The 23893-nt window shown below is 39.9% G+C and overlaps 1 long non-coding RNA gene across 2 annotated transcripts; it reads left to right on the top strand.

Annotated features, from left to right (window-relative positions):
* The first annotated feature begins 1965 nt into the window (after positions 1-1965).
* LOC107077219 (uncharacterized) lies at positions 1966-9800 on the top strand. Of its 2 annotated transcripts, none has more exons than XR_011189351.1 (6): positions 1966-3384; positions 3481-4268; positions 5587-5648; positions 5793-6925; positions 8773-8907; positions 9062-9800. It is a non-coding gene; the product is annotated as an uncharacterized lncRNA (long non-coding RNA). The 2 variants fall into 2 exon arrangements; XR_001478302.2 differs by having other exon boundaries at positions 1966-3397.
* Positions 9801-23893: the final 14093 nt, after the last annotated feature.

Below are 23893 nucleotides of genomic sequence, written 5' to 3'. Positions count from 1 at the left end.
TTTACAACACAGACAGATTTAAACACCTTCAAATTACTACAAAACACTTGAAAGTTGATACCTTTTATTCATAAGACTCTTTCAATACATCACATAATTTGCACAAAGAAAATGCAAAAAAAAAGCAAAATTGGCAACATTTGTACAGAATGTATTTGTATTTTCTTGCTTTATACAACAATTAACCTTACATTCAAATAAAATAGTTTATTGCCATATGTACATTTAAAATGGGATTCTTACTTGCTCTGTTCCCTCAGGGCACACACAGTACAGCAGACAACACAGGACAACAGATAACACCACACAATGTAGACAGTACATTGCAATACAGTGAATGAAATAATGACAGTATGTACAGGGAATAAACAAACAAAACAATGAATATGTGGTAGAAAGTCAAAAAGAAAAGCGTGCCCTTTTCAGTCTGGGTTCGTACATTTAAAATGTTTTATACTTTTTCCATTTTTGGAAAATTCCTCTTTAGATGTAAACTCATTGAGTTCAATAAAACATTGATCTACATTACTATCCAGAGCTTTTGCATATATGGTGCTTACTAACAGAAAGGCTAAGGAGCTAAACCAGAGATGAAAAAATACTTCTAATACTCGTCCCCAAAACTGACACCAATTGTGACTAACAGCTTCATTTCCACTTCTGAAACCAATCAATTTAAAAAATTTAATGAAATAGTAATACAATACTCTAAAAATAATATGATGAAAAACTATTAACAAAAATAATAAAAATTACAGTATAGTACTCATCTTTCAATGAAATTATGAAAGTTATGGTACAGTACCTCAAGGAGTAGCTATGTCTGTAAATGCCACCAATACTAGCAGTACATATATAATTTCATAAAGAAGAAATGAGATAGCTTTAGACAATATACTTGTTGAATGAAATCTGAGCTAAAATTAAAAAAAAAAAAAAATACATAACCATGTCAGTTTTAACACTTTTTTATATTTTTAGGGAAAAAAAATGATGTTCCGGAGCAAAAGAGAACAATCACTTTTGTATCATAAGCAGATATAAGATGAAAGTTATTACCTCTCAAATAGAATTGCTACTCGGCCAAGGACAGAGATTGAAATGAGGGGCCACAGGCTGGCAGATCACACACAGGATTCTCATGCCCATGATATTTCCATGGTACCTGGTGTCTCTGTCACACATGCAAATCTAGCAGAGCTGTGTTTCCTATTTAAACCCAGCAGGAGCTGCTGAGCTGTAGAAGCCCCAGGCGCTGCCCCTGTCACTGTGTGAAGAACAGACTGCGCTCTGCTGCTGGAATCATGACAGCTCCTCTGGCCCTGGGTCTCCTGCTCTCTCTGGCCGCCTTGTCTTGTACGTTATATAGAGTGTAACTCATCTCTATTGGATTCTTTATTAGCAGCAATACCTTAGAACACATACAAGCAATTCATGTCTTATAAAAATATAAAAAATGAAATAAAAAAGTGAAAATTTCAATAATAATTTGTGCTGCTTTCTCAGCATTCTATTAAACTTCTCAGATTTGTATTAAATGTCTCTGATTCCCTTGTTGTCTTGCAGGTGTCCAGTCCGATGTTGTGCTGACCCAGTCTGAGTCAGCGGTGGTCACACCCGGAGGGTCTCACAGATTGAAATGCACAGTTACTGGGTTTAATGTTGCCAGCTATAGCATGTACTGGATTCGCCAGGCTCCTGGGAAAGGGCTGGAGTGGATAGTTTACTTTTACTCCAGTTCTAGCAACAGCTACGCCCCGGCTGTACAAGGAAGATTCACGGCCTCGAAGGACAGCAGCAGTTTGTATCTGGACATGACCAGTCTGAGAGCTGAAGACACTGCAGTCTATTACTGCGCGAGAGACACTGTGCAGCAGGTGGCCTGTAGGGTGAGACAAAATCTAGCAGAACAGACAGAGTGTGGCACTACAGTTATCTTTATCTCTAAAAGAAAATCCTCTTAAACATCTTAAACAAGTTGATTACAGTTCAAATAGCTGGTTCATCATTAGTTTGATTTATTTCTATTTTTAAATGTGTTGCTTTATAAAAGGAGACAACATGGGTTAATTCACAGGCATAAAAGTACAGTTGGAAATATATAAAGTTTATATGATTTAAATCATATCCGTATTGAATCATTGACTACAGTTCAATTCCTGACTGAGGGATCTCACAGAGATCTGTGCATTTACTGTAAAATATTGTGATCCACTCTTATTTTGCACAAAGAGGGAGAATTCAACTATTTGTCTGGCACAAAAAGTAATTTTTTTAATTACATTTTGGTTTCTAAATAGCAAGGAGGTGAGTACATGTGTATTAGATGTGTTGACATTTTAGATTTTATTTTCTTTGCAGTTTTTGCTGACAAGTAAATTGTTTCACCCTTAAAATTGTTCAGGTTCAAGATTAGGATAAAAAATGTTTACTTAAAAAATCTGTGTACCTCCTTTATAACCCAACAAGCTGGGAAAGGGGGTAAATACTTTTGCAAGGCACTGAAAATATGTCTCATTTGCTGGTGTTTACAAGGCTAGTGATCTTTTCATACCGTCTATTAGAAACCATAAAAACATCTTTGGAGACTGTTCGGTCCTTTGACATACACAGATGGACCTGCGATCTCTAATGTAATGTTAGAAAGAGGCTCTTTCTGTGAGGCTCGATAACATTCCACATTTCAAAATGAGGATTTTCGACTCAAGGTGAAGTGGTGTGTCTCAAACCCTGACTGTGGAGATTTTGGGACCTGATCTGCTTCTCTTGCATCAGAAGTTTTCTTGTGACTATTCTCCACTGCACAGCTTCAGTAATTGTCACCCACACCTGAATCTGATTATCATTCATCCTTCTATTTAAACCACCTCTCCTGTCTACTCATTGCTCAGTCTTGAAGTTGGCTTTGGCCTCACGGGGCCTCACTGCTCTGCTTGTGTCGCTGCCTCTGATTTTGACCCTCGATTACTATGGAACATTGACTTTTTGTGTTTTGTCCCCTTGTTTTGCTTTAGACTTCGACCTTGCTTTTCTTACCGTTTTGACTCAAGCCTGGTTTTTGACTTTGCTTCCTTGAAGTGTCTGTGCTTGTCTACCTTGGACTGTTACACTCTACCTCAGCAGCGTACTGATCCTGCCTTGGAACCCCCTCACAATCCTCACACTGACAGGCAAGCACTCACACTGGGGGAGAACGCTCAGTACATCCTGTCCAACTGAACGACACGCAACACCGAGGAGAACTTCCTTCTTCAAGAGCCTCCCAGCTGTCAGCTCAGCAGCCATATCGACAGAAACCCAGCAAAATTTATGAGCCGAGGAAGGGAGTGAGAAATCTGAAGGACGTTACAGGAACGTCTTTCAGTTTATGTCTGTGTTGTTCAGGTATCAATTACGAGTGAGTTTGTTCTATTTATTGTCCTGTCTGCCTGGGTGTATTCCTCATTCACATAAACACATAATACGTGTCCTTTCTTACAGGAGGTGGCTCAGGTGTAAATCTGACCCATCCATCTGCAGAGCAGAAGGAACCAGGAGATTTAACTGTGAAGTCTGCCGGGTGGATGTGAACGGTTATCAGATGGGTTGGATCGGAGAGCCTCCAGGAAAAAGACTGGAATTACCGGGCTTTGTTCTAAAATTCTGGTCACTGACATTACTTGTCAAGATTCACTGTTTCGAAAGACTGTTCCATCTTCTACTTACACATAAGCAGCCTGCTGGCTGAGGACTCTACCGTGTTCGGCAGCCATAGTGAGGAAGCACAGGGATTCACAAAGGGGACCCAATCTCTTCCACACACCCACGTTGCTTGGATTTCACATTGATCATTTTCAACATCTGCGAAGACGGGTCCTGTCAGTGTTCACCAAGGAAATAGCTCCTCCTAGTGGTAGCTTTCAAGCACTGACAAGTCACCAGGCCATGCCTTCCTCAGTTATTACCTAAAACAACAGCATTACGATTGCCTTCCACTGCATCATGCCAGGCACTTTCCATGCACAACGACAAAGAACCAGGAAATATAACAAAGTCATGGAATGACCAGAACACAACAAGAGCTTGATCAAAGCAGCATAGAGACTGGGTTGTTCAAGTTCAGAACCCGGAAGAATGACCACACCATCTCAGAGACCGGCTGCAGGAGACTGACCACTCCACCTCAGAGATTAGGTTGAGTCTATCACCACAGGAGAAATCTTTATCTTTGTTCTTCCACATGTTGGAAGCTCACTGTTGGACACTGGAATCATGTTCAACATTTTCAGGTATGTGTGGAATTTTGTGTGCAGGATTAAACCAACAGCTAGATAAAAAATAATTCAGTCTTTGCTTTTTAGTTCTGCAGTTATACTGTCTTTTAATGTATTCATTTAATCATTAAATCAATTTTACAATTCCATAAAATTATTGTGTTGATTGAAGGATTATTAACAATTTTCTTCCTTCTTCTGAAAGACATGAAAACGTTTTGAAGTTTCCTAGCTGTAAGCATTTTACATTGTTTAATATCCGTGCAGTGATTTATGCATCAAAAGCATTGATATTTCCAAAGAATTGCAGTGGCTTTGAACTTTTTGTACCTCAATTGTACCTTAAAGCTTTTGCGTGTGGGAACCGAAAGTTTTTGTACAGCAGTAAACCACTGTGATAACTACAGGGGCACATTGGTTTACACCATTACAGAAACTCCCCTCTGTGTCGGCTAATCATTATATTAATATATATGGGCTGACACCTTTATACAAAGCAACTCACATTTCCACACATTTATACAGCTGTTTATTTTTACTAGTCTAACTGGGTGAGGTACCTGGCTCAAGGGTATGACAACAATGTCTCACCTGAGATTTGAAACTGGAATCATCCAGTTACAAGTCCCTGATCATCACTCACATTGCTATATCTTCTATATCGCTTTGATATATCAATAGACTTACCCGACTGTAAGAATTTTGTTTGCATAGATAAACCTTAGAAAATCAAACAGATTAAGTGCATAGAGTATTTAGTGTTAGCGATATATTTAGAACTACCTCCTGTGAAATGTCACATCATTTGGATTTCCTGATTGTTTATTTACAGTTCACTGCTCTGAAGCAGCGACTTACTAAATTATTCTAATGCTTTTAGAGGAAATAAGAGTAGTCTACTTGAAATCGTTCCATTCTGTTTAGGCTATTGGCTTTCACTACTGAGCAGCTAAGCTCTTGATAAATCCTCTTATGACCCAATTCATCTTCCTGAATTCCCGGATTGGGCAGTGGAGCATTCTTTCCAAAAGAAAGGATGACCTTCTCTGCACCTTGATGATCCAGGTCACAAAGAATCCCGAGATCATGCAATCTGCCATATCCATTCATACTAGCAGAGAAGCCAGTAAGAGGGGTCTGAAAGGCCTTCTCTCATCTCTGTTCTGTCATCTTGGAGTGATGAAAGGGACTGTCTTGGCAAAAACTGCACTTGGTAGGATTGTGAGCTATAGGACATTCTTGTGCTATTCGAGCCAGATGCCTGCTGAGTCTATAGAAATATAGAGCAGTGGAAAGACTTTGTTTTGCATAACGATTCTCTTTTCAAATCAAGATCCAGCATCTCCAATAAGTAGCAGACAGTCGTGCCAAGCTCAAGTCATCCAGAGAGACATTGTGAGTAGATTCTCAGCCTTGCACACTAAAGACAAAATCATTTTCCCACTACTTCTTGTTCTTACTTATACACACACCTCTAAGTATTACAGATGTCAAAGTGGTACTTGTTTAGTAGTAAAGGTTTTGTGAATTGTTTTGCAGGTTTTTTAATCATTTTAAACATCGAGCTGTTGGGATTGTTGAAGAGCAAGGCTGCATTTGAAGAGTGATCAATGTAGCCATGTTGGAGTCACAGCCTGTCTGTTCATCCCTGACAGGTGTGGTCTGCAGTGTCCAGCTGACTCAGTCGAACTCTCAAATCATGAAACCAGGCGAGGCTACAAAACTGTCCTCCACGTTGTCAGGATACACAATTACTGACAGCAGTTACGGGACATAGTGGATCCTCCAGCCCTAGGGGAAGGGACTGGAGTGGCTCAGATGGATCTGGGAAAATGATATCAAGCACGTGCCCTCTGTCCAGGGCAGGTTCACCATCTCTAAGACAGACTCCACTAACACCATGTACCTACAAATGAATAGCCTGCAGACAGATGACACTGCCTTGTATTATTGTGCAAGGTCACCACACTGAGGAAGTTCCCGGGTATACCACTGCAAAAAACATCAGCAACATTCAAGAAACATTCCTATTCCAAAAGGAGACATACATATTTAATAGGGCTGGTCTCACAGCATGCCTTTTCTAAGGTAACAATGTGCCCACCCTGCATGTGTTCACCCATTATATGATGTTGAAATAGTGAAATTACTAAAATTACCAAGATTTAATGATGGAAGAGTCCTAAGGAAACCCCAACACAATGTCCCGCACTGTCTTTTCCAAACTGCTAATTGGCTCCAACCACTCAGAATACTGGAAATCCACTAGGATGACCATCTTTGGAGCCATGAACGTTGCACTGCAGCCCCACAAACATCTCATGACATGGTCAATGAAAATAGGATGGTCCCACCCTCATAGAGGAACAGGAAGTTCTGTGTCTACATTCTTTTTTCAATGGCCAATCCTAGACTAGCAAGTTCCAGCCATTTCACAGCAACTCCTAAACTCAACTAATGATCATACTGGAAGGGGACTTATTTTAATACAAGACAAGGCACTCTGAATGGCAAAACGAGATGCTGAGATCTGTTTTTTTTCATGTTCAGCAGCAGGTCAAATCCCAAAAACACACTTCTACTTCATTCCCCTCCCTCTACTCCAACTTCATCCTTGCAGCTGCCTCCCTGGTTCATTTCTCATAAACAACAGACCTGATCTCCTCAGCCAGGTGAGTTGACAAGCAAAGTATGAAGTATCCTTTCATAGTCGTTGGTTTGTTCTGTCATAATTAGAATTTGACCAAATCACTGAATTCAAATTAGGGGAGATTGTGCTTATTGATTGTGGAAATGTAGATGTGGTTTCTCAGAAAAAGACCTTGGACTATCTAGCAGAAAGTGAGGTGTAGAAAGTGAAATGTGAAGATATTAGTCTCCACTTTACATGTATTTGTTGTACATCTTGAATAAATTCCCTTTATGTTTGAACAGCATTCTCCTGGATGAGCAGAATTCATCGGCAGAACAAATTAATAGGTGATGAATGCGCCAGAATGAGCCTTTATTACCAATTGTTATAATTCCTTCAGGTGTTACAGGGCAGTTTCTTCAATACTTTCCACCTTTTTGTTAGAAAATCCAATGCTGATGCACCACTAAATCAAAACATGAGTGTAAGCAAACTTTTTGAAAAACAAAAAGATGATTGTCAATGGAATATTTTATGATTACATCCTAACACAACACATTCCCAGTGCTCACAAAGGAACTAACAGACTTGTGCTATAGCATGGCTCCAATTGTCCAGAATTGCAGGACATGGTGGTCACATTGGTGCCGTGACTCAGACAGGAGTGGAGCTAGTTTGGGCACGGTGACATCATTGCCCTCCCTGCGCATAACGGGGATCTCAGCCGCCTGGGCTGAGGCAGGTCTCATTTAGCTCGGCTAGTTCCCTGCTGTGTTACGCCGGAGACCCGGGTTCGTGCCCAGGTGTTGTGGGACGAACCAGCTGGGTGGAGTGGTGAGGGCACAAGCCTGCCCAGAACCGCGACGGTCACATCATTTCTTCTGCTTTTTTATGACGACTAATATTAGGAAATTAGCAGAACATCATTTAATTCTCAGATCGTGAATCTAAGAATGCCAAGTTGTCAGAACTAAAGTACATATTGGCACAGGTAACACAAATTAATCTTCAAGCCGCTGGCTGCAGTTAGCGGTTTGTGTCACACTGTATATCACTGTGACTAACTGGGACAGCACGGTGATATACTGTCATGCAAAAACCCCTTTCCCCAGTGTGTGTGTGTTTGGGACAGATACTAGTGTGCACTCCAATGTCCTGTCCTCATTCAACATGAAGGACTGACATCGTAGTTCAGGGTTGATATTGACCAGAGGGGAGTTTAGGGAGTTTCCAACAATCAATTTAAATTCACATAATGCATTTCCTTTAGGTTTGATATTGCCAATACAATAGGTAATATGGGTATACTATATTTGTATCCCTAGACCCTCTATATAATATCAAGAATGAGCTCACAATGAAGACGGGTGCAGTGTTTTTGAATTAGATTATATCACTGTGATACTTGGGGTGGGGGACACAGTGATTCAAAGCAGGACAAAAACCTCTCCCCTCTGTCTGCCCTGTTTAACTGCAAGGAATTCTGCCTCCTAGACACACAGAACTGCTCTGGATCATCACAGGCAAAGGGAGTGAATCAAGAATGTCTCTCCACCTGTGAGCACACCATAAAGGGCAAAGAAAGCTTACAGTATGTTGCAACAAGAGTAAACCCATTAGTTCCAATGCACTTCAGGACTGACTGTGAACGTCATACAGTATATAATGATAATACAAATTAAACTATAATTAGACAGGCTTTGACACTTTAGGACTGCATTTAAAATGGATAATCAGCTCCACTAAAATAAGATTGGCATTTTAGCCTGAACACGTATTTAAATAACGAGGAGCTGTAGGCTGGCAGATAGCACAAATAATTCTCAGGTCTGCGGTTTCTGTGTTACCTGGTGACCCTGTCTCACGGAACTGTGTTTCCTATTTAAGCCCAGCAGGAGCTGCTGAGCTGTAGAAGCCCCAGGCGCTGCCCCTGTCACTGTGTGAAGAACAGACTGCGCTCTGCTGCTGGAATCATGACAGCTCCTCTGGCCCTGGGTCTCCTCTCTCTGGTTGCCTTTCCTTGTACGTTAAACGTTGAAGGTTTTTCGTGCATCCATCATCCAGTAATATTTTATTTCTAAAGCAATATTTTTTTTTCTCATGCATGTTTTAGCTTTTTCGCTTTGTTTGTTGAATGAACTGCCTAATATGACAGTTTTTTCTCCTTTTCTTCCAGTCGTTCACTCTGGTTTTCTGCGCCAATAGCCCACAGTGGTCACACCGGGTCTCTGGAATAAAGCACTACTGATACTGGATTTAGCACGAGCAGCGATGAAATGTACGGGATTCTCCTCGAGAAAGATCTGGAGTGGATGACTAGATTTTGCCGCGGTCGCGAAAGGATTCTTTGTCTCGGCAGTTTGCGTTTGGAGAGCTGGAGACAGTGGAGTCTGTTAGTGAGAAACGCGCGGACAAATGCTTGAACAATGGAATAAAATCTGACGGAACAGAAAGCGGAGAAATTTCGCGGAATAAGCAAAATAACGGCTTTTGATTGCAGATAAATAAAACAGGTACTGTAAACCATTTGGCAGGCCTTTAGTGCTTTATCAGTGTGGATATCAAATCATCCAGCAATGAAAAAACACCATAGAACACCCTCACCTGAAGGTATTATTCATTACCTGCTCCGTTATGAAACTGAACAGAACTTTAAATTATCATAAAACCTTTCCCACTTAAACATTGGAACATATTCGTCTGACTTGGCATATACTGTAGTGAGGCAGATATGTACAGTTGTTCTGAAATCAGAAGTCACGACTACGTAATTTCGCATGATTATATTTAAATATTTTTTCAAACTTATATACATGGTTATTTTAACAAATATTTGCAGTTTAAGGGTTAGAAAGCAACGATTCAATCTGATTTTCTTTGCTGTACGGCAATAAAGAAACGAGTATCCTGACAAATATAGCATATTTCAGTATTTGTTCAAAAATTTTATTTTTTAAAACGTCACCCGGCTAATAAACAAATGCCGTTCTCTTAGTCTTGGTATTCTAGTTATAAGACAAGCTATTTTATGGATTTATCTGAAAAACTGGTCGATATCAATGTTAATCACCAGAATAACTGTGCTGGAGGCTTAAGTTTTTGAGCTGGTCTTCAGCACTGTGAGTATAGTGGGGGCTGGACACAATGATATAGTACCGTACAACAACCTGCGGTCATATTCATCTCTGCAGGGCCACAACACTAAAACACAGACCGAGCGCCTGACGACATATTCAACTCAGTTTAAGTAGCTAAAAACTATTTTAATCACATGCTGAGTGTTTTGCTCTCTTGTGAAAATCTTATGTGTTCAATCCCAATAATTATGCATGAAGGTGAGCAAGTTTGGGATTTTATTTCACTGACACTTAATTAAAGCTCCCACATGTGTGAGAGCTGGGAACAAATTGTTCAAATCAATCATATTTTTATTAAGCAAATGAAGGGTTTGGTTGTGAAACTGAGGACTTGGCTGGAACAAAAACCAAAAGATGTGGGGGTCACCAGGACCAGCGTTGGGAACCACTGACCTAGAGACACGTACACAACAACATAACTTGAACCTTTGTTTTAAACTTTCCCACAGTCCTTTTACCCTGGCATAGGACAAGCGTCCATAGATACAGTATACATAACCCTGACCACATTCATTCTCATTTTTAGATGTCCCACAGTTATCAGTGGAAAAAAAAAATGACATTCAACATTAGCATCGCAGAGCTAAAAGCAGATTGCATGTTTTGTGCTACAAACAGCTTCCCAAAAGATTGCCAATTTAAAAATCAGTTTTAGAAAAATAATATTGTGGAGTATGAATCAATGAATGGCGCAGTATGTAAAGTAATACATTCAGTATTAATGCATTCAATGCAGAAAAAAAAACGCTGCTTGCTGAGAATAGATGCAAAGAGCTGTGAGAGCAGGCAACCAAATTTCAAAAGTGAAATAATTAACGAACTAAACGTTTTATTTAATTAAACGTGTGTGGGCCGCACTGCTGGTCACGCATTTGCTGGCGACAGTAAAACAATTTTAATTTAAGTAAAATCATGTTCACTGTAATTACAGTATCTCACAAAGCATTCCAGGCATGTTGGCTGTTTTGTTCCTTATACAATGTGAATGAACCAGTATAAGTTAAATGAGATCTTACTGTACTTATTTCACTATGCGCCCTTCATAATTGTATAAAATATGCAGACACAGAATCTTTTCTGTTAATGTAATTGGCAGTATGAAACATCAAGAGCTTACAAACATGACACAGATAATAGTTCAGGTGGGGAGCTGCGTCAGCATGCGTAGTCTACAAAGGAACAAATAATAATAGGTTTATTCCATGCTGAAAAAAAGAAGAAAGAGAACAACGTTTCAGCCGTGGAGCCTTCTTCAGGTGATAATGATTGTCAATGTCCATGCTTACAGCAAAGTTATGGATTTATATGTGTTTTCTATCAGTGCAGGAGCAATTTGTTCAAGAAACAAACAAATGAAATGTACAGTATGTCAGTGGACCTGAAATATGACAGGAACAGTCCAGATATATTTTTAATGGCTGCCCATGAGTGTGTCTGTAGTGGGTTTTTGTCAGAGAGTGTGTCACTGTGACTACTATAGCAACACCCACAGTGACACAGACCAGTACATAAACCTCTGGACACCACTGCAGAGCAGAACAGTCACTTCCCATCTCAGCTTTATGTGTATCCTTAGATTATCAACAGCTTGAGTGCAGAGGCTTAATAGTTGTCTACTGTACTGTCATAATTACCACTGTAACAGGACTGTTCTGCACAAGAAGGCTTAGCTTACTTTTGTCCAACAGTCACTATTTTTAAGATCTTAATCTGTTTCATTACCTATAATTATTAAAGGGCCTGAACTTAGAAGCCACAAATGCCCCAGTGTGCTTTTTTGTGCTTTCTTGCTCTTCTGAAACCACACTGAAATACACAATCAACTACTTACAAACATTTTCTCTGAGACATCAATAATGCCTCCATTATTCTTTGCTCTACACGCCGTGGGACACAAAGCCTGCGCCAGATGAGGGAAAATGCAGATGTTTATCCAGAAAGCAGCCCCACGCATTGAGGAGCAGAAGGTTTTTGTCAGAGAGTGAATCGCAGTGATAACAACTACCACAATGCCACAGCTCTGTACAAAAACCTCTTTCAGATCAGAACCTGCACATCACATTCAACACAATGAATTCAACATTCAACACTATGAATTACTCTAGGAAGCTCACTATGTGTTGTTTTTGCACTTATTTTGGTTACAGAACAGAACATGTCTTCTATGTATGTACTATGTATGCAGTCTACAACATACAGAGGAAATTGCCATGCAAATAATAATATTTATGATATGCCTCAAAATGTCTTCTATGGGACAGAACTGTCTTGAAAGTTGTATGGAGAAATAGCTAAACTTTTCTCCTGGATTAATGGCCCTGAAAACTGAAATACCACGGGTATATTCAATAGTTCTCTTGTTGTCTCTGATTCACGGGTGGCGTGAGTCTCACAGCTCTGATTTCTGACAGCACGATCTGCACAAAGACATTCCTCCACAGTCACTGGGCTCTTCTTCCTCTGCAGTGCGTACGAAGGTAAATGTGATCAAAGTCTTTCACAGTTTAATGTTTCTGTTTTGTCTTGACTTTTCTTCCCATCAACGTCATCCTGCTTTTACTCGGCCTCTTGCCGCACTTTACTGCGTTTTTACCATCTATTCACTGTTTCCACACCACTGAGCACTGACACGGTGTGTGGGCGTTTTAATGAAGTGTGAAGGAATTATATTAGCCACAGCAATACAGTTGCTCTCCGGTGTGTGGTTGTTGTTGTTGTTTTTGTCAGGGGATAGCTGTCACAATTACATATCAGGAGTTATTCACTTCATAAACAGTGATACAGTTGTACTCTGGTACTGTATGTGCATGGTTTTTTATGGACTTTCATGAAGGGCTGCGCAGGAGGTTTTTGTCAGGCAGTGTAGCACTGTGATATGGGGTAGCAGCCACAGTGATACAGTCCAGTGCAAAAACCTCTTCCTGTTCATCCACGGCACACACACAAAAAACAACATACGGTGCAGTCCTTAAGTATTTGGACAGTGACACAATTTGTGTTGTTTTAGCTCTGTACTCCAGCACATTGGATTTGAAATTAAACAATGACTATGAGGTTAAAGTGCAGAATGTCAGCTTTAATTTGAAGGTAATTTGTGTCTATATTGAGTGAACCATATAGGAATCACAGCAGGATCTGCACAAAAATCACAGCTCCACTGTGCTGGAGTACAGAGTCAAAACAACACAAATTGTGTCACTGTTACTTACGGACTGCATTGTATCACGCAGCGAAGTACCTGAAAAAGTGATCTTTGAAAAGGAGAGCAGTATGATGTATAAACAGCTTTTGCATTGTGATTATTACTCCACAACATTATTTTTCTAAAAGCGATTTTTACATTAGAAATCTTTTTGAATAATTAATATATTTTTTAATATATAAATAATATATAAATAATAGTTTTTTTTTAGAATAATCACAATCATGTGAAATGAATTTGTGGGTAAGTAAAGCTCCACTGTGAGACAGTTAGTACAATATCCCTGCTACATGCTGGTTCCTTTTAGCGTTACAGTTTGTTATTAAAGTGCATCTTTATGCTGCTTTCTCACAGTAAATATGGAAAAAACTGGTGAATTTTCCAGATCCATGTTGGGAAACACTTTATTCCAGGAGTCCCCTGTGAGTCGTGTGTTAGTTCTCTAGGGGTGACACACTAGCCCTTCAGCAGTGATGGACACCCCCTGTACACAGGCAGATCAGGGACAGCAGTGTTACACCATATTCTGCAAATTGTCAGGAGGAGAAACAGTTCCACCTTCAAGTTCCTTCTCCTTCTCCTTCTCCTCCTCCTTCTTCTTCTCCTTCTCCTTCTTCTCTTTCTCCTCCTGCTCCTTCACCTTCTCCCTCTCCTTCTCCTTCTCCTCCTCCTTCTTCTTCTCCTTCTTCACCTTCTTCTCCTTCTCCTTCTTCTCCTTCTCCTTCTTCTCCTTCTCCTTCTTTTTCTCCTCCTTCTCCTTCTTCGTCTCCTTTTCCCCCTTCTCTTCCTTCTCCTACTTCCTCTCCCCCTTCTCCTTCTCCTCCTTCTTCTTCTCCTTCTTCTCCTCCTCCTTCTCCTTCTCCCTCTCCTTATCCTTCTCCTCCTTCTCCTATGCATGGTGGTGATGATCAGCTGTACCGTCACACACAATGTTTTTTCATACTTGCAGTAATGTGAGGGGATATCAGCAGGTTTTTGTCAGGCAGTGTGTGACTGTGACCAGTCCTGCTCTGTTTGGAGCCACAGTGAAACTGACCAGCGTAAAACCTCTCCCCTCACCATCTGCATAGTGGATGCTTAAAGTGCATCAGCTGGGCAGCCAAAGAGTTAGAACAGGAATACACATAGGAAACCAACTGAGGTCCGCCCTGCAGAAGAAGGATCTCTACCCTATTAGCTAAGTGATCTCTATGAAGAGCTTGTTGATTAAAAATTAATCACTAAGGAGAATGAGCAAATTGTGTTGTGTTGTCAGAAACACAAGCACAATTGTCCGATTTCTGTCACTGGTTTTACCGTGTTAATACCTAGCTCACCTCCCAGAGTCTTCTCATCAGGAGTGTCTGTCTGTGGTCCCAACCTGCTGGAACCATGTGTGTCCACTGCTCTGCCTTGGTCTGGCTGGATCTTGTCTTTGCTGCTCTCCTCTCTCCTTCGTTATTGCCTCTTGTACTTCCCCACCCTGGATTGGATAATGGCATTCATTATGGAGTTAAGGATATCAGAGCAAGTGGGAGTGATGTGCTTTTGTGGTGAAGGTTTTTGTTAGTAAGTGTATAACTGGGAGGATCACCCAAATAGTAAGACTGTATGAGTCTTCAGTCAATACGCGGTCACAGTGATACAGTCCCACACAAAAACCCTCACTACATTCCAATATTTTTAAATTGAGATGTAAAATGTGAATTTCTGGTGAATTTCTGAAGCATTTTCTGCTGTTTGACCAGCCCACCAGCCCACAACTTTCTTGCATTTGAGTAGCTGTGCCATGTTTTCACACAGTCTGCACTGCTCTTGGGAAAAGCATGTCTTTACCTTTTACTGTGGTGTGACAGGATTTCACTGTGCTTGGCTCTGCTCTGCTTCTTGCCAAAAGATTCCATTCTAGATACTTATAGGATGAATAGCTCTAAATCTGCCAATTATGTCAATATGATGCACCTCCTCTTGATTGATGGCTAAACCTTATAACTGGCACTTCTGCTGTCAAACCACCTTCAATATCCAGGGCACAACAGAGAGGTAACAGAGTAGCGACAACTCCACTCACACCAGATCTGCACTCCTTGCACTGGACATCATTTAATTAGATAGGGAAATGTAAGTGAATCTCATTACAAAGGGATTTCTTTTTCCTACCAAATAAAATAAGAAAATGGGGCTGCAGGCTGGCAGATCACACTCTAGATTCTCACATCTGTAATGTTTCCACGTTACCTGGTGTCTCTGTCATAAATGCAAATCTGGCAGAGCTGTGTTTCCTGTTTAAACTCAGCAGGAGCTGCTGAGCTGTAGAAGCCCCAGGCGCTGCCCCAGTCACTGTGTGAAGAACAGACTGCGCTCTGCTGCTGGAATCATGACAGCTCCTCTGGCCCTGGGTCTCCTCGGCCTCTCACTGGCTGCCTTGTCTTGTACGTAATTTCATCAGAGCAGTGGAGCTTTATTTTAATTAGCATTACATTGTTTGGCTTGCTCTCAGCGGTGCACTGCATTTGGAAAAAGATTACCATCTTAGAATCAAGCCAGACCATACCAATGAAAATGGAGATGTAAAATATTGAGTTTTGTTTCTGTTTTTCTGCTTGGGATATTTTTTTTCCCAAGGGCATCACTCTTCTGCCATTCTTTCAATTGTAAACTAAGCGATTACAGATGAGTTATATTTATATTTCAGGATTTTCTGTGTTTCTTGTTTTCTGTGCCTACTACACTACTAAGAGTGACCCATGTCGCCTTCCAGTGTCGAGCTGATCCAGTCTGAATCTACAGAGGTCACACCAGGAGAGTCTACCTGATTAAAATCTGCCACTGCTGGGATTTGTGTTGATGACTCTGACAGGTTTCTGGGAAAATCCTGGAGTGGACAGTTGGGATTTACTCCTTCTTCTGCTGTATCTGCACCTCAGCTGATAAAGGATAATTCACAGCCTTCGACAGACAGCAGGATGTTCCCTCTGGATATTAGCAGTCTGATGAAGACACTCATGTTTATTACTGTTGGAGAGACGCAGAGGAGCAAGTGATTTCCCACATGAGGACAACATCTAGAGAACAGGCGCAGGACGCCTTTGTGCTCCAGCAACATCTACATGGAAAAACTGAAGATTCTCGACAGCCTTCAAGAGTAACAAACAGGTAAACAATTTCTTTCAGTCCAACTATTTCAAATTTAGCAGTGCAGATAATTTGTTCACTTTTCAGTTTATAACACTTCTTAATTGAATATGGTTTCTTAATGGCATTTGTATGTAAATGCTTTGTTGAGAAATGCCCTTACTTTGTCTCAATTGGCAGGACAGGTACAGTCAGCCACACCTGTGTAGACAGGGATAGAGAACTTTGACACTTCTATTTCACTCCATTACTGAAGCTTCCAGTGCACTCGTTATGGAATTGATCCTTGACTGCTCGATTAACATAGGTGCTGAAAATCACTTTAGTAATTAAGGATTAGCTGGAGAAAAGACTTCGAAAGAAATGAAAGAACTATGAAACCTATATGACGTCTAATCAATACAAAATCAATATCTGAAATCACATTAAATGCAGACATTTTCATTCTTAGGTGAAAAGAAATGTCCAGGCACCTACAAAAATGTAAAGAAAAAAGCCAACTTGACTAATTTTAACACCCTGCAGTTTGAACATAAATCAAAGTAATACAGCAAAGTGATCTAACTATTTCATTTCCGATATCTAAATAAACCTTGGATGTAAAGTGAAAACAATACCACTGATAAATATGAAACATTTATGTTCATTCATTTGACATTCACAAGCTCAGATTTATTTACTGTGCTTTAGAAAATATAGTAAGAAAATGCTCCTTAGCAAGTATTATCCATTTAGGATCTAGAATGTGCACAGGGTATATTTGTGCATTGTTAATATAAGTAATGTTGAAGATGTATTACTAGTGTAAATACATTTATTATATAAGATATAAAGGATATGAAGGAGCCCATACTTATATTTGTAAAGATGTGCTATGAGCCCTCATGCAGTGGGTTTTGGTCAGGGAGTTTGTCACAGTGATAACCCTGGTGGCCACAATAAAACAGTTCAGTCCAATAACCCTCCTCTCACACAACTCCCTCACATCCCTCTCTGGTCACACTGCCCAGCCACGTTTCCAGCCCCAGTCTCCAGGAAAAACATAACCCGACATTTCTCTTCTGAAATGTACGCTGAACAGCCTTTGAGCTGTCTGCAAAGTCCTGTTAGCTAAAATAATGAAGCTCAGGCGATTCTGATAGGGGTTTGCTCTGTCTATCAGGGATATGAGCAGTGTGAGGAATTCTCACAGAATATGCACAAATATCTTTTGTAGATCTTCTCTAACTGTCCTCATGAAAAGGTGCTCTATGACACATGTTTAGTTCTTCTTGCTGTTGCTGTGACATCTCTGGGCCGTAAGACACTTCACTCTGCTTTCACAAAGGTATGAGGCAACCAACATTGATGAAAAGATTCCTTTGCTTGGTTACAAACTTTAACAGATGCGTGGCTGTGTAATTCTCAAAGATTTACACCACATGAATGTCTCAGGAAGGTTTTTGTCAGGGTGTGAATCACTGTGATTATTATGATAATTATGGCACCCACAGTGTAACAGTCCACTGCAAAAACCGCTTCTTGCTGTTACTGTGACACCTCCGGACTGTATGACACTTCACTCTGCTTTCACCAAGATATGAGGCAACAGACTTTGATGGAAGATCCTTTTAATTGATTCTTTAATTGATCCTTTTAATTGAACAAAGTTTAACAGATATCTGGGTGTGTAATTGTCAAGGATGTACATTACATGAGCCTCCAGGAAGGTTTTTGTCAGAGTGTGAATCACTGTGATCACTATGGTAGTTATAGCACCCACAGTGTAACAGTCCACTGCAAAAACTCTCCTGAAAATGACATGACATACCTGTTCTTCTTGTCACTATGACTCTCTGGCACTGCTACTTCACTGTTTTCACCAAAGTAAGAGGCTGTAACACTGTTCACTTTTATGAATGATCATCTTGCTAGGTTAGAGAGTTTAACAGATGTCTGGGGGACCAGTATCCCATCTAGGGTGTACCCTGACTTGCACCAATTGCTTGCTGGGATAGGCTAAGACTCCCCCACAACCCTGTGCTGGATAAAGCAGTTAGAAAATGGATGGATGTTTGTACAGACTCTCAAAGACTTACACTACATGAGTCTCATAGGATGTTTTGGTCAGGGAGTGTATCTTCGTGATGAGCGTATACAGTAGCTTCTAGTACTGGTAGTGTACCCATCCACTCCAAAAACCTCTTTCTGCTTTTACTGTTACTCTCCTGAGCTGTATGATACTGCCCTCTTTTATCAAAGAGATACAAGGCAACAACGTTTGAAGAAAGATCATTTTGCTTGATTGTAAAGTTTAACAGATGTCTGGGTGTGTAATTTTCAGGGCCCTAAACTACATGAGTCTCACACATAGGTTTTTGTCAGGGAGTGTATCATTGTGATTATTGTACTAGTAGTGGTTGTTACCCACAGTGTGCCAATGCATTACAAAAACCTCTCATCATATCGAGTGTAAGACTCTGTGCCCAGAGACTCACTCATGCAGTACAACCTAAATCTTTAACATGTTTCTTTCACAATCTGATTTGGAAGAATGAATAAATTACTACACCTAAGCTTATTGTGGCTTCACAGATGCATGAATAAAACCAATGAAATGAAAGTAGACTTCACTACACTCTGCACACTGGATATACTGTTCAGAGATCTCCCCCTGAAAAGAAGGTTATACATTTCTTTCAGATGTCCTTCAGTATGATTCAGTCTCTTTTCAGTATGATACAGAACTGAAGGAAGAACTGACTCCTGACTGTGTCACATATGAAAGTAAGTTAATTAATTTTTTTCAAAGTTGTAAGTTTTTGTTGAGAAGTGTGTCACTGTGACTATCCTAGTGGTGGCCACTGTGAAAGTGTTCTGTACAAAAACTTCCTCACACACATCTCCCCTCAGATTCCTCTGTAGTTACACTCCCCAGTCTACTCTGGGAATAAATACTGTAGCTTGATATTTGTATTATGGATAATGATGTAAACAGTCCTTGCACAGTTTGCGACATCCCATTAGATAAAACAATGAGGCACTGGAGATGGTGAAGAAAGTTGATTCTCTCTGTCATTGATATCAGCAGTGTGAGTAACTGTCTCATCCAATTGTCTCGAGTAACTGTAGTGTCAGTCTGTTAATACAATATGCATGGAGATCTTATGTTATTTTATAAGCCTTCTCAACAAAAGGCACCGTTATAATATATATATTACATATACTGTGATGTATTATCACAGATTTCCAATATTTTCCAATGCTCATATGATAAATTTTACATCCTTTGCCTAGTACCAAGTTTTACCACATTCCCTGTTCTTAACTGTGCTGTTACTGTGACTCTGCTGGGCTCTATTATACTTAACTCTATGTTCACCAAGGCACGAGACAGTAAACTTTGATGACAGATCATTTTGCTTGATTACAGAGTATTATAGATATCTCGGTGTATAATTGTCAAGGATGTACACTACATGGGCCTCACAGGAAGGTTTTTGTCCGGGAGTGTATCACTGTGATTATTGTCGTGGTTGTAGCAGCCACAGTGTTTCAGTCCATTACAAAAACCTCTCTTGATAAGACATGCATGAAGCACAGCCCAGAGACTCACACAGTCTAATAGTTATATTTTATTGTTCTTTCAATACAATTCAGTTTGTTTTCACTGTAGTGAGTAAGAAGGAAGAACTGACACTACATGATCCTTACAACAAGGTTTTTGTCCGGGAGCGTATCACTGTGATAACTGTGGTAGTGGTTGTAGCACTCACAGTGTTTCAGTCCATTACAAAAACCGCTCTTGATAATACATGCATGACGCACAGCCCAGAGACTCACACAGTCTAATAGTTATATTTTATTGTTCTTTCAATACAGTTCGGTCTGTTTTCACTATAGTGAGTAAGACGGAAGAACTTACACTACATGATCCTCATAAGAAGGTTTTTGTCCGGGAGTGTATCACTGTGATTATTGTGGTAGTGGTTGTGGCACCCACAGTGTGACAGTCCAATACAGAAACCTTTTGTGGTGAAGAGTGTACGACTCCGAGCCCAGTGACCCACACACAGCGCAACAGTTTTTTATATGTCTCTTTCAATCATCAATGCCTTACGATTTGGAGGAAGGGATAATTTGGTTCCATTAAGTTACCTTTACCATAAGTAAATATGGTAAATACAGGAATACCTTTACCATAAGTTTACCTGTTACCTTTTGTTGTTTGTTAGTTTTTTTGTTGTTTTGCACATTGTCTGTTGTTGTTTTTGCACACTGCCTGTTGTCTCTGTCTTTCTTTTATTATACAATTGTATTGTTGTTTTTTTGTATTACTTATCATCTGAGAGCTAGCTAAATAGCATTTCGTTATACCATATACTGGTGTATGAGTATAATGACAATAAACTTGAACTTGAACTTAAGTTAATAATATATTTGCTGCAGCAGAGCAGACCCACAGATCACTGTGTCTGAGGTGAAGCATAATTCACATTGGTATAGATACAACAGTGTTTTCACACAATCTAGATTTACAGATTTCTTCCTGAAAATCAAGCTTGAAACGTATAATAAATTTGCATAACCCCAGTACAATTATGTCGTATTCACTGTGATAAATGATGTGATGAAGTTATGCTACTTGATCCTCATAGGAAGGTTTTTGTCAGGCTGTGTATCACTGTGATTCTTGTGGTAGTAGCTGTTACCCACAGAGTAACAATCTCTTACAAAAACCTTTTCTGATAAGGACGGTATGACTCTGAGCACAGAGACTCACACACAGAGAAACAGTTTTTGACATGCTTCATTCCTTCATCCACACCTTAGGATTTGGAAGAACAGGTGAAAAGACTATAATCAAGGTTACAGTATAATGGCTTTACTGAGGCAGGAATAAAAGCAGAGGTTTCTGTGTTTAAAGTGAAGTGAAGTTGTGCCCTGATACTCCACTACACTCTGCACATTGGTCATGCAGTTCAGAGATTCGAATCTCCCCATGAAAAGAAAGAGACTTGAAATGTGTTTTTCTGTATAAGTTCACATTCCTTCAGTATGATTCAGTCTGTTCTCACAATGATATACTGTAGTATTGAAGGATTAATTAATTACTGACTGTCACATATGAAAGTAAGTGAATTGATTTTTTTAAAGGCATAGGATTTTGCTGAGGAGTGTATCACGGTGACTATCCTGGTAGCGGCCATAGTGAAATAGTTCTGTACAATAACCTCCTCTTACACAACTCCCTCGGATTCCTCTGCAGTTCTTTCCCCATTCGCGTGATACACAGCATTTGTTGATATTTCTACTATGAAGTACAAGTTAAACAGTGTGTGCGCTGTTTGCGAAATCACATTACAGCTGTAGATAACACAATGAGGCACTGGTGATGGTGAAGAGAGCTTATTCACTCTGTCTTTAATATCAGCAGTGTGATATTAAAATGCATCCTTATGCATATATCTTACACATACTGTGATGTACTGTCATAGATTATGTCCAATATTTTCCAGCGCTCATATGATAATTTTTTCTTTTACCATATTTTGCCATGATTTCCTATTCTTTACTGCACCATTCCTTGGACTCTGCAGAGCTATTATACAGTACTTAACTCTATTTTCACCAAGGCACAAGACAGCAACCTCTGACGAAAGATCATTTTGCCTGATTACAGGTTATTACAGATATCTGGGTGTGTAATTGTCAAGGACGTACACTGCATGAGCTTCACAGGACATTGTATCACTGTGATTACTGTAGTGGTTGTAGCAACAGTCCACCACAAAGCCCTCTTCTGATAAGGATTGCACGACTCTGCGCCCAGAGACTCACACACATGTCTACTTCACACACTGACAAAGAGAATTTGGAAGAGAGGATGAAATAAGTAATAATAATGAAATAATAATACTGTATTTTCTGAAGCAGAACAAAACCAGAGATTATTTCATTTTAACAGAGTGAAGCTTGAGTTTAATAGGGTGAAGCCCTGATATTTTATTTACTAGACTGTACAATGAAAAACACACAGCCTAGGTTTTTGAATCCTCTCCTGGAAACACAACTTATTAGAAATTCACCCTGTTACAATTCAATTCAGCCTGTTTTTACTTTGGTAAATGATGGGGAGGATAAACTAACACAACATGAGGCTCACAGCAAGGTTTTTGTCAGGCTGTGGATCACTGTGATGGTTATGGTTGTGGTGGCACTTGTTACACAAAGTGTAACAGTCCATTATAAAAACCTCTTCTGACTCTGAATGCAGAGACACACAGTCTCTCAGTGACATATTTGCATTGATTCCATACAATTCAGCCTGTTTTTCTCTGTGGTAAGTGATGTGTAGGATGAATTTTACACTATGTGAGCCTCATAACAGGGTTTTTGTCAGGCCCTGTATCACTGTGAGTCTTGTGCTAGTGGTGGCTGTTATGCACTGTGTAACAGCCCATGACAAAAACCTCTTCTGATATGGACTGTACGACTCTGAGCCCAGAGACACACACACAATCTTAGAACCTCTTTCAAACACTGACACACTAAGATTTTTGAATAAAGTGTAAATTACTTATGTTAAGTTAATAGATTAGCTGATGGAGGACAAAAAACAGAGGTTACTGTGTCAAAACTGTCTGATGTTTGGCTCTGATGTTTATATGTTACACTCTCCACAAAACAGTCTATATTTAACACAGCTGTGATTCTCTAATCTCCTGGAAACACAATATTATACATTCATATTAGTTCAATGCTGTCCAGTCCGTTTTCACTTCAGTAAATGACATGAAGGAAGAACTGATACTGTCATAAGAGAGTTCTTGTCAGGTCATGTATCACTGTGAATACTGTAGTGGTGGTTGTAACTCACAGTGTAACAATCCATTACAAAAACCTCTTCTGATAAGGAGTGTGCCAATCTGGGCCCAAAGACTCACATATAATCTAAGGGCTACCTGATTGCATTGATAAGAAATAATTCAGTCCATTCTCATTGTAGTACTGTATATGATTTTTTGGATGAATTCTACATGAGCCTCATGTGAAGGTTTTTGTCAGGGAGCGTATCACTGTGAATATTGTAGTGGTAATTGCCACCCACAGTGTAACGGTCCATTACAAAAACCTCTCATGACAAGGAGTGTGAGACTCTGAACCCAGAGAGTCAGTCACTGTCTAACAGTTATATGTTACTGCAATACATTTCAGTCTGTTTTCTCTGTAATAAATGATGTGAAGGATTAACATGAAGTAGAACATTCAAAGGTATTTGTCAGGCAGTGCATCGTTGTGATCATTGCACTAGTGGTGCTTGTTACTCACTGTGTAACCATCCATTGCCAAAATATGAAATTCAAACTGATATTCAAGTCTCTGAACACAGAGAAAAATCCCTGACTCTAAGATTTGGAAGAAAGGGTGAATTACTTCAGTAAATAACTTGTTTACTAAGGCAGGGCAAAAACCAGGGTCACTGTGAGTAACCTCTTGCCCTGATGTCCTGTAGTATCTACCACTCTGCTCACATTGGAAATACACAGTTTAGATTTAACATGATTTTCTAATC

The sequence above is a fragment of the Lepisosteus oculatus genome, chromosome 4, assembly GCF_040954835.1.
Source record: "Lepisosteus oculatus isolate fLepOcu1 chromosome 4, fLepOcu1.hap2, whole genome shotgun sequence".
Taxonomy (NCBI): Eukaryota; Metazoa; Chordata; class Actinopteri; order Semionotiformes; family Lepisosteidae; genus Lepisosteus; species Lepisosteus oculatus.
Note: the sequence above shows the minus strand (reverse complement) of the source record. Positions and strands in the feature narration are given on the sequence as shown.